The sequence below is a fragment of the Falco peregrinus genome, chromosome 1 (assembly GCF_023634155.1).
Source record: "Falco peregrinus isolate bFalPer1 chromosome 1, bFalPer1.pri, whole genome shotgun sequence".
NCBI classification, from domain to species: Eukaryota; Metazoa; Chordata; class Aves; order Falconiformes; family Falconidae; genus Falco; species Falco peregrinus.
The window spans coordinates 1,972,501-1,984,726 of record NC_073721.1 but is presented as its reverse complement, the minus strand read 5'-3'; the positions used below and the strand labels follow the sequence as shown (position 1 = coordinate 1,984,726).

The following is a 12,226-nucleotide window of genomic DNA, read 5'->3' as shown; positions in this document are numbered from 1 at the left end:
ATCTGACTGCCTTGTGGTACATACAGCCCCACACTGCATTAGGAGATAGTGTATTTTATTAAAAGATTGCTTGTTCCCCAGCTGGCCTGTCTGCTACAGAAAATCGTTTGATTCCAGTTATTTCCCATTGAACTGGAGTAATTACTATTTCTGTGAATGGCCTTGATGCTGAGGATCAAATGGGTTTGGTTTCTGGTTGCCCCTACTTGGTTTACACTTGTAACACAAGGTGTCGGGCTCAAGTTGACACGAGATACTCACTGTATGCCAAAGCCCATGACTTTTCACAATAACATAAAAAAAAGACCTTAATCCCACAAAGTGATCTTTCTTTGCCACTTATCAGGGTGTGGGCTGCTCAGTGGGAATGAGTCTTCTATTGGATATGGAAAAGATTATACATGGGACGTCTTCTGAGCACAAAAATGACCAGTTCACCCCAACTGAACACAAACCAATGTGCCAAAGCATCCATCAATTGTACCACCAGCCACCCCCAGCACTGACCCCTTTCCTCCGTTTAAAGCACTGACATTGCAAATGGCCAGAAAATGCACTATTTGGGCCCAGGCGCGGTGTTTTTTGCAGGGTGGAGTGAGGGTGGCCACAACAGTGTCTGAGCTCTGCTGTCCTCTCTGCCAGCCTCAGGGATACCCCTATGACTTCCCCATCCCCTTATTTAATTATTTCAGCTTCACTGCTGCTGAACTCCACCCAAAATTCCTGCTGCTTCAAAGGCACAAGCTGGATCATGTTTTCCCCGTGATGTGCAGATATTTATTAATTGTGCTGGTTCACGTAAGGAGGACATCAACGCTCGATGCTTCTCCTCTTTCCAGAAGGAGATGCTCAGCATGTCCTGCCTCACTGCAAACCAGCTTGTGTCAAGCTGCCTTTTGATAAAATGCCCTTAGAAATGTTTTTAACCAGGAGCCCTGGCTATTAGCTATTTTCTTCTCTCAGTGAATGCAACTATTAATTCCCAAGTAGTTATCCATGATTTCCCCTCTAGAAAAGCGATCAGCATCGATAAACGTTCATGCCCTGGGCTTTACCATGCAATAATGTAACTGAAATTTAATTTCTGCCAACCAAATTTGTTTTAAAACTGAACTCAAGATGGAGAAAAAAAAACAAACACAACTTTTAAGGTCAGTTTTCAGGAGGAAGGCTGCAGAGATCTCTGATTTGTATTTGTGAAAGTGCAATCAATGTGTGATGGTGATTTTACACAATTCCAAAAAAATGAATGCCCTTTCCCTGTAAAATTTATTGTTTCTGTGATTCTTCTAAGATTTTTGTCCTCCAGTGTATGAGTGATCACCCGTGATTTATGCACCAAAGGAGTAAGTAGATCCAAAATGGGGTAGAAAAAAAAAAAGCAGCTTTGCTCGGAGTATCACTCCAAACTCTTTGTCTAAGTTACTGCAGCAATATTGGAGCTATAAGGTAACGCACCGCAAAGTTGCCATGGGATTATGCACCGATTTACTCAGCGGTGTTATTTAGGGGGAAAAAAATCAAATCAAATCTGTGTAGTTACCTTGGCAACCACCAAAGTGTCTTCTGTTTGTGTTCCCTGATAGACAGGTCGGGCCAGGGCATTCCTGGTGTAAGCCCTTGCATCCAGCGTGGTCCCCAGCGGTCCTGGGATGGCTCCTGGAACAAAGTGCTACATGAGCTACCTAGCTTTTGGTACTGTCCAGGCAATGCGGAAAAGGCTTTTATTTGCATTGGAAAAGATTTCATAACTCCGTCCCACTCTGACTTTGGCAGTTTGTTTCTCATTTCAGATACACTCTGTAATCTATTATGATATATAGGCCAGTCTTATTCCCCCCACCCTCACTCCAGCCTATGTCCTCTTTCTATTTAGGAATTAATTATGATGCTATCTCATATAACTCATTAGTATCAATTAATTCTTTCCCTTTCATGATTTTATATAGCTAAATTAGATTGCCTCTTAGGAACTTAATAATCAGTATTGGACTCATTTAGACATATCTTTTTTCCCTTCTCCACCCAGTTTTACTTGGACACGAGGATGCGGTGGCTGGAAATGTCCTGTCCCCTCCAGAGGGGACAAGGCTGGTGTGATGGCACCACCTGTGCCCCATCTCCACCACCCCCACCAGCTCCGGTGTCTCGCCCTGCTGCAAGGCTTGGCCTCGTATCACCCGTAATTCTGAATTCCAGAAGTCTTTTTTATTATTATTTATTTATTTTGAGGCTGCATAAGATGTTATTCTTGGTTTATCAGAATGAATAGGAGATATCCTACTTCTAGCAATTGGCCAAACCATCGTGAATTATCTTCCCCTTAAACTCGCCACAGGGACAGAGGGAAACGTCGAGGGAGATGTACATTTTCCTCATTCATCTTAGTGGGGTGTTAACTTTGAAATCACAGCGTTGCTGGCATTCACATGTCCATATTTAACTGCTTCACTGCTTACTGGCACATCGAATCCATTCAGGGAAAAAAGCAGTAATATGATTGAAGATATCTGGCAGGACCTGATATTCCCACTCATTTTGAATCTGATCCAGCAGCAGCAAAGGCAATTAAATAACAAGTTTTCTCCAGCAAAATGAGTTGCAAAATGCCCCCAGCTGCATGATGTAGGAAATACACCTTGATTTTACTAATTGCCATGCCCGTACCTTGCTGTGGCGGTATCCAAAGTGGCTTTGCATGACCCACTTCATATATTTCAGATCACCAAGCGCTAGCCCGGGCTGAGCTGCATGCCACCAAGTGGGGGCTGTGGGCAGGGGGTGGTGAAGGGTGGGGGGGCTTTGCCTTGTTTGAAACATCAAACATCATCTGCCACCCTTCGGCAACGTGATGCTCCAGATGCTCCTGCGATCAGCCAAGGAAGAGTGCTCGGGCTCAGCCTTTCGCTGCAAATAAAGGCCAGGCTGTTGTAGGTGCAGGTTAGCTTTGGTGAGACAGCAAAATGCAGCCTCAAAAGCAGAATTTCAAGAGATCAGCCAACGTCATTTTAAAACCTAGCCATCCCAGGCTGAAACCAAATCATCCTAGCAGCAGCACCAAGCAGCCATGCTCTGTTTATTGCAAGATGACCACCAAAAAGTTGGATTTTTTTTTTTAAGGATTGAACTAAGAGTGGGGAAAAAAAAGCAGCATTAGATAAGTTACTGCAGGTTGCAGCACACAGATGCTTGCACATGTGTATGTATAGTAAAGGATGATATTGCATCTCCTTTATGTCACCTGGTACTGGCGAAGTGTTACCGAAAGAGGTACCCCTATGGCAGGACAAAGCTGGCCATCATTGCTTTTCCTGCAGCAACTTTGGAGGAGGCCTGGCTCCTCCTCAGATGAACTGCAGAAGATGGCTGTATTGATCCCAAATTTTATTGTTTCCGTATTCACTGCCAGATCAAACAATGGAGCCAGTGACAGGGTGAAGCAGCAGGAAGGGTCTTCTGGGAAAGCAGATATACGCAAAATGTTTTTAATAACTAGCGTAAGGAGTGTAATTGCTAAATCCCAATTAAGGAAGATATGGGTCAAGTGAAGGAAAAAGAAGGGTGGGTTTCTGTGAAAGGAGAGGAAAAGTCAAAAGGCTGAGGCTCGTAGGACAGCTTGATTTCTGAATGCATTCAGATTTGCAGTTTCCTTCTCCCTTCGCTCCCCCAGCGTTGGGCCGCTCACTACCCCTGCTCCCAGGGCTCCCAGCCCGAAACCTCAGTTTGGGGGGACGGCAAGGAAGAAAAAAAAAAGGAAAAAAGAAAAAAAGGGGGAAAAAAGGAACCCGAAACTTTACCAGGAGGGCAAAAATTTTTGGGGGGGAGAAAACGACAACATTGTTTCCCTCAAAATTTGAAGTAAATTCAATCTAAAACCCTTTCAGGATGGCTTTCAAGTATGATTTTCACTAAAAATATCGGAAAAAGTGCTATCTGATCTTCCCCCCCCCCCCCCCCCCCCCCCCTTAGAATGTTTACTCATTCTCCTAAGGAGAAATTATTCTCATTATCAAAAAAATCTTAACCATTATTGTTCAGATCTGAGGGTTTTACTGAATATGCACTTCCTTCGGCTAATCAGGGAGCTACCCAGCGTTATTTAATCTATTTACGTTCATGTATGCAATTATATTTCATAATCTGATTATGTGTTTCATATCTCTATACAGATGAAAATGCTGAATGTTGCATTTCTTTTTTATTGTATGAGTTTTCAAGTTCTTTTTGGATGGAAATAAGAGTTCAGTAATACTGTGGTGGGAACCGCATTAATTTTATCGGCTAAAGAGACCTACCAAAATAGTGCTGGATGCAAACGGGAAGAGCATATTTCTCTATACATGTTCTGCACCTGAAGCAAATGAATTACATTAATAAAGTTAATATGTAAAGATATTATTATCTATAGTCAAAAAATGGAATAGATTGTTTCTGATCATCATGTCCTTCAAGATACTAAAATCCAGCAGATCTTATCCTTTCAAATCTATTTTTTTATTCATAGACAGGGAGAGGAATACACATTTTCTGCTCTTCCAACTCCCAATCATGTTTTCAGTTTTGAATGAATTAGTCATTGACCTGAACCAGCTGAATGCATTGAAATGGAGAGGAAAAAAAAAAAGGAAAAAAAAAGAAAAAACATTTCTCTGGCATTGCTTAAATCACTGTCACCAAGTTTATCATCGCAACAAAGTCTGAGTCTAAGTGCTGAGCTGGTGGCTTCTGCCAGCTCGGTCATCTGAACCACTTCAAAATGCTCTCAGAAAGTATCTTCTGCCTAAGACTGTTTTGCATTTAATCTGAACTATTTAAGTTATAAATGACCTTGGTCTCCTTCCAATGGCACCCCTCCGTGCTGATCTAATTCAGGGGTGAGATGCCAACCTCAGCCCATGGTAGGTCCATGCACCCTGGCCAAGCCATGCCCACCTCTAATGGGCCTTTGGTGACAGCCACCAGCACTGTGATGGGATCATTAATGACTGCAAGAATATCCCAGAACTACCTTGTTTTTGCAGTTAGTGTCTTTTATCGATTTTATTCATTATGGTATGAAGTCAGAGGGTCACAAGACAGCCATGTGCACAGTGGTCCATACCTGCAGATGTCAGTCCCCACCGGCATCCCCCTGTCTCAGCCCACCACCATGACTTTCTCCTGTCTCACCAGCAGCAAAGCTTTCCCGATTAGGGGGTATTATAGACCTGCAATTCATAAATATTTAATCTTCACATTAAAAATGTGGGGCAGAATAGCCATTAGGGTCTGACAATGAATAGGCTTTCTCTTTTGATCATTATGTCAGAAGAATGTAGGACAAGGTATTTTTTTGATAAGGTAAAGAGAAAATTGAAAGCAATGATAGAAAACAATGTAAATTTGACCTGGATGACACCCAGTTGTGTCTGCTGAAATGTTTATTTTAGCATCCAAACCTACTCTTTTTGCCATCGCTTGTATTTGAACTTACTATAGGAGAGCAAAGTACAGGCAGTTCACACAAAGCAGAATTATTTATGTCAGCTTCCATTAAGAAAGGAAAATTTCAGCACAGAAACAAACCAAAAATCTTTATTTTCTTATCTGTGACCCAAAATGTGGCATCCCTACAGCAAGAAACTGCCGAGTCCTTGCTCTCGCTTTGCCAGATCTGGTAAACTGGCCTGAAAGCCCATCATCTTCTGTATCAACTGGTGGAAGATGAGGCCATTGAAAGGGTAGCTCCCTTCCCATCATGCTGCTTGGGAGAAAAAACTGTCCTCCTGATAACACTCCCACAGGTTATTTCTGTAATATCTGGGGGCAGCACCTGGAGAGCATGAGAAGATTATTTGTTTCCATTAACTGCTTGCCAGGCAAATTAACAAATAAAAATAAAAATATTTAAAGTGGTTTATTGCAGATTTCTGCATTTACATCAGTAATTACTCTATTATATATATTTATTACTTTTTTGAGCCAACCCAGTTTCTTGGTCATGGCATTTTACAATTATCAAAAGCAGAGCATTTTGGACAGTTTTATGTGTAACGCCATAAAGAAGTTTTTTCAGGACACCATTGTCTGTTACAGATGCTGCTCTCAGTCTTTATTTTCCCTGTGCCCAGGATAGGTCCCTCCTCAGGGCTGAGCTGCTGAAGCATCCTGGCAAGTCCTTGGCTGGGGATGTGCAGCTCTGGAGCAGGGACTGATGTGGGCAAGGAGGGCTTGGCTTAGACCTCTGTAGAACAGCGAGTCTTCAGCAGGCTTGAGCCAGTAAATACTGGGTTAGAGCTGAAAACTAAAAGGCCTGAGTACTTTTCCCATAAAACCAACTTTTTTTCTTTTTATGTTTTGATAAATAGTAGGACTTTCTGAAAAAGGCTCCTGCACAGCAGCTTCTTGAGGGTCTCCCATCTGTACTGTCCATGCATGATGCCCACCACAATCCGCAGCGTAGGGGTTGGCAGAAACAAATACAGCGCAGAAGGAGGGTGAAGCGTGTCTCTCCATAGCATCCTCTCTGTCCTGCCTGGGATCTATCTCCTTTCTCCTGCAGAAGAGACCAGTAGCTCTTGCTTGTAGATGAAGCATGGCAATGGCCTTGATTTCTCACTCAACAGAAGCATAAAGCCAACAGGAACCATCCCACGAAACGGGACCCAGGCAGCAGCACAGCCTTTCGGCAGCTCAGCCTCATTTGGGATGCAAGGTGGCAAAAGCACCAATACAACTACCTGGTCCTCAAGTCATGTGACCATGGCACTGTGGACTGAAAATAAAGCAGAACTGAATGAGAAACACAGATGCTTATCAATGGTTGAAGACCTCTGTCCTTGCAAGAAAACCAAAACCATTTTTATCTGACAACCTTCTCTTATTAGACTATTTTATGAAGATTTTGTCAGTCAATCTAACTTCTAAAAAGGTCAATAGTAAGTTTCTTCTGTTTTCCTCTCCCCTCGTACAATAACAAAGACTGAATTCTATCGCTTCTGCAAGCACTTCCCACTCCTACTGTCATGATGTGGCTGAGAAGTGACGAGTTGTGTAACAGGAAAGTGTTGAGACAAACAATGGTGCTGCGACGAGAAGGAGCTGCTGTGGTCTCCTTGCAGACAGCACTCAGCACAACCCCACCACGCTTCTTCCACCCCGTTCTTTTTTCTGATGTAGAACAAACTTTGTGTCTGTGCCCTAACACCCAATTCTCCTGGTAACCCTGTTTTACCCTTCTCTGCAGACTTTCTTCCTTTCCTGTTCCTCTCAGGTGATTTAATCAATGGTTTTTGTATCTAGTTGCTTGTCTTCAAGATCTTCAGCATAGGAGGACACGGGTTTTATTGCAGATCTTCCACTACCGAGTTCCTCGTCCTCCTCAGCAGCAGCAGGACACTGGCTGTATGGACCTTCTGGGTTCTGTTTTTAGTTGATACCTCACTGGCTTCCTTAAAACTGGGAAAGAAAGGTGGTAACTAGGAATTATTTATTTTACAAAATGCCTATGATTTCTGTTTCACTGATTTCCATGAAGAAAAGAAACCCCGAGCCCATGCAAAGCTGCTCTACTTGTGTAGCGCAGGAACGATGTGAACACGCTGTGTCCCCACGGTCTTGTTCTAACATTTCTCTGATGAGGTACCCAACTGCTGTTTCCATTTTATGCCATGCTACATGCTAGGTAAATTTTGGAAACTTTTTTTCCAAATTAAGTTATGCTCAGTGTTTTCCTCACATAGGGAATTTATTTGTTTAAATAAGTGCCTAAATCTATGAAGTCACTTTGCTTTGGGCCCCTACTGCTCCTGTGCCCACCCTTTCTGGCTTTAACCTGGAGAGTGACACGGCTCAGATGATTGTGTGGTGGCTGCAGTCGATGGCCCTCACCCAAGCTTCACCCCTTGGTCCATCAGAGCCTCTGGCTGGTCCCTACCCACTGCTTGGCCTTTGTTAATTTGTCCAGGGTGTGTTTTAAGGGATGGAGTAAGTGAGGGGGTAGTTGGGTAGAAACCTTGGAAGTTCTTTTAGAGATACTTCGGATACTACAGTGCTTGTTGGATTCATGATTTGCTCTAAAATGAGACCCGCTGATAAACCAGAAAGGTGAAGAAGCACCATGCAATGAATTTACGTTCTACGGCTTGGCTCCTGCCGTTTTATTTTCCTTTTTTCTTCTCACTACACAGAGTCTGCCCAAATAGCCTTGTGAGATGGTTTTTAGAGGTTGTTTGTTTATTATTATTTCTACTCATTACAGTTTCAAAGTAGTTTTGTGTCTGTGAAGCTAAGTCCACAGCAATTGCTTCTTTTTCTTTTCTTCTTTTTTTTTTTATTATTATTATTTTTGTGCGTGTGTGTGTAACCTTGGGACTAGAGCTGTAGTATGGATGAAGGTGGTGACTGCAGCAGAACCAGTACACAGGGACCCCCCTTGCAAACCTTGGTGGTCATCCAGCACCTCTCACGTCGCTGGCCGGAGGCACTGAGGCTGGCTTCAGGGGGGTCACTCCCCATCCCGGTGCTGTCCTTCACCTGCTGAGGACTGACCTATGGGTCTGAGCTGTGGTGGCCAGAGCTAAAACTGCCCAGGAGAGCAGCGCTGAGCTGCAGCAGGTTGTCCCCGGCTCCTGTGTCCTGCATCGTGGGTGCAGCATCACGCACAAGAACTCCACAGCACAAGGAAAGAGGTCATTAAATACAACTTTATTGGGTTTCATCATACAGTTTGTTTTTCATATCTTCTTCCTTTCTCCTCTCCGACTTCCCCTTGGTGTCTTCATCCTACGTTTCATCGTGAACACAGGACAACTTTAAAATTTGTTGGTTGCTTTACCCAGAGGAATTCCAGCCTCAGTTTCCCTTTTTTGGTTGAATTTTTCCTTTTTAGATTTGACACAGTAAACAACCTGTGGGTTGTTTCTGGTTGGAGCAGAGTAGGTTTCAGATAATTTCCTTGCACCCTCACCATCCCACCTTGGTCTGTTCTGAAGGCAGCTGCTGCCTCTGCTATAAAGTTGTTTCTCAAATGTTTTAAAGTATCTCAAGGTAAATGCAAAAAAAAGTCACATAACAACCAAAATCCTCTAAAAACTTTGTGGGCACCAAAAATATACCATTTTGTGACCAATTCACTGCACCCTTTTTTTCACGATGACCTTTCAGTACTAGGACTAAGTTGATAAAGAGGAAACAAAACCATTACAGTAGAACAGTTACTTTATCTGAATGTGTAAGAAATCAAAAAATTACGACTATATAGCTTCCATCGCTAGCATCGCATTTCAGCTGGCCAAACTGGACTAGCAATGTCACCAGCTGAAATGGGGGTACCAGGCCAGGAGGTCTCAAACCCTCCATTGGTTAAATCTGACCTTAGAAATAATATTTTCTTATACATAACAATGAAATTCAGCATTCTGGATGAGATAAAAGAGATAGCTTGGGTTTAATTATTTAATGCACACAGTTTAAAGTTCCAGTACAGCTCATTTTATTTAAAACTGTAGTATTTTATGAAGTATCTGACTAAAGATAATGATCGCTTTTTAAATGATACACACCAACTTTCAAAAAGTTTTTATTACTTGTGGGACTTTAGGAACATTCCTCCTTTGTATGCTTTTGTAGAGACTGTTTGCATACTCTGACTCCAGACTGGGTGCTTTCTCTTCCTTTTCCTGTAAAACTTACGGCAGTACATTGTATAATGACAAGTGACCAAAAAAAATCAATTTGTAATCTGATTTGAGGGTTTTGATTTCCTCTGATGAGTTTAAATTTCATTAAAAGCAACCTTATTCGAACATAAAAGAACTCCTTGAAGGGTAAAACAGGGAATTGTCTCAAAGAGTATAAAGAATCTAAACTCTTTTGTGCTATTTATTCACGGCATTAATTGTGAGGTCCAACGGGCGGTGTCGGTTGGCAGATGCACTGTTATCAGCCCTGCGATCTGAACGAGGAGGGGAAAAAAAGCACAAGGGCTCACATTCAAAAATCATTCTTTGGCGTATTGACACTTTAGTTATCAACAGCCCTTATTATCTGCTTAGCGGCGGAGTGCAGCTTGCTGGTGACATAATAAGCTACAAATCACTGATGGGGCCTTTCTGCATTCTCCTAATTGTGTGTATTCTCTAGAAAAAAATTATCGTTGGGCTTCTTGTCTTGATGAGAAATTGACATTTTCTGGTGGAGCCTGGTGAGCACTATGTGGGGAGATAAGACATAGTTGTTTTAAAGGAGTGCAGCCATTCTTTCAGAGGCCTCTTTATTGCTCTAGTTGACCCACTTGATGAGTATGGATTTCATGAGGTCTTTTTCAGCATTTGAACTATAAAAGGTTCAGAATGACACCACCCCTTATAGACAAAAGATAACCTTGCCCTTTGAATATATTGATTCTTTATTAACTAGGCTGTTTAATGCAATGAAATGAGGCATTAGATTGAAGCCTATTTCAAGTGCTTTGAATAATCTTTAAAAGCTTGAAAGACTTTTAAAAGCTGCTCTGCAATAATTGGCATATACTTTTAGAGACTCTATTCCTTCATTTTGATTAAGGAATTTTTATCATCTTCCTATGTCTAAACTCACTATAGGCTGACACAACATATTTTCTCACCAGGGCTATTACCAAGTTACAGATAGGGACGTGTTGTAGGTGGTGGATTGCTCTAGGACTTGTCATTTCTAGCAAAAAATGTATGGGTTTTCTTCTTTTGTATTTTCTTTGCGTTGAAAGTTAGACAAACCATTTAGATGCTCATTATTCAAACCTTTGAAATAAACCTAAAAGGAAAAGTGCCAGTAGGCATCATGGAGACTTCCATCCCTATAAACCATCTTATTTTTTAGTGGGATGCATCTGATTATGCCACCGTTTAAACATCATACACGGATACATACTCAAAGTGGAACAATTTTCAATGCATAATAATAATAATAATAATCCAAAGTGCTCTGTATTTTTAACATCTGTTTTCATCAAACATGAAAACTATGGAAATATCAGAGAATAAAGGAAATTTAGTTAAATATCCCAGTTTTCCTTCTTTGTACATTGTGACTACAGTAAGCTGCACCTTCTCGTCACACTCCATCACTTAACAGCTGGAACACGGGGTGATGAAGGAGAGACTCAGGCACACGGCATGTCGTTTGGCAGTATATACGCATACACAAGTACATACATTGGAGCTCAGAGTTTCTCAGTGCCCTCTCAAAGTTGTCAGCAGCCCTCTGATTAATGACAGGATAAAACTCACATAACAAACTCCCCCGCTTTACCTGCGTAGGCACTTGAGTTGCTCTGCCTGCTGTGCATGGAGCCGGACCCATACTCCTGTACAAATACCCTTTTGCTGGTGGCCATGGTCACGCAAAATGAGGCAGGCACACGCTTGGCATTTGGGGCAGTGAACTCACACCTCTACTTCAGGCTGGAACTGTCTCCCACAAGAACACCCTCCGATTAGCAGGCTGAGTCACGTTTACCTCGGTATATCTGTATTTCAAGTACATTCTATGTATATCGTACATACTAGAGTCCAGAGATGAAATATTTGTGTTCAGTATTATAATTAGCAAAAACATTTGCTTCCTTATCAGCATGTAGAAGATGAGTACGTCGACCTTTGCTGTCAAACCGCTGCACGGAAAATATGGGTTGTGCTAATGTTTAAAGTAAGTTTTCCTGTTTACAGACTTTCACAATATGAAATTAAAATAGAAGAAGAAAAAAAAATAATTACTGTTACCTTCACTTTACAAAAAGTGTGTCTGAAGCACAGTTTTGGTTAAATACTTCACCAAGGCTGAGCAACAAGTCATTGCCGGGCTGCAGAGCAGAGGTCTCCTTCCTCATCATCCCCGGGGCTGCCTGGGCTGGCTATCCTGGGGCACCGAAAAGCCCACGTCAAGGACTGTGCTTTTTCTTAACCAACAAAACTTAGAATTCTACCATTTAGAAATGAAACCCCCAGTGTTGCATTTTGTTGTTTTGTGTTTAGTCTTTTTTTAATAATCAAACCAGATAAAATTACTAAAAATGAAATTCACAGACAAGAAATACTTTAATTAAATATTGTGTAAAATGAACATTTTTTTATACAGTTAAATATATGAAAAAATGTACAGATAAAACAATCTTATTGTAGGGTCTTTAACAGTAAAATCTACCATTTAGTGAAGCTTTCCGTCTGGAGACAATGAAGCAATGAGTGCATTGACTAAGTAATCTAAA

General features: G+C 41.8%; 1 long non-coding RNA gene across 2 annotated transcripts in view; it reads left to right on the top strand.

Annotated features, from left to right (window-relative positions):
* Positions 1-12,226, top strand: part of LOC114011777 (uncharacterized) — a 33,662-nt gene that overhangs the window by 18,808 nt on the left and 2,628 nt on the right. The window contains exon 5 of one of the 2 annotated variants that reach the window (XR_008749244.1): positions 11,593-11,667. This is a non-coding gene — a long non-coding RNA (uncharacterized LOC114011777). Of the gene's footprint in view, positions 1-6,347; positions 11,304-11,592; positions 11,668-12,226 lie in introns of those variants that run through there. The other variant, XR_008749246.1, reaches the window with a different exon arrangement.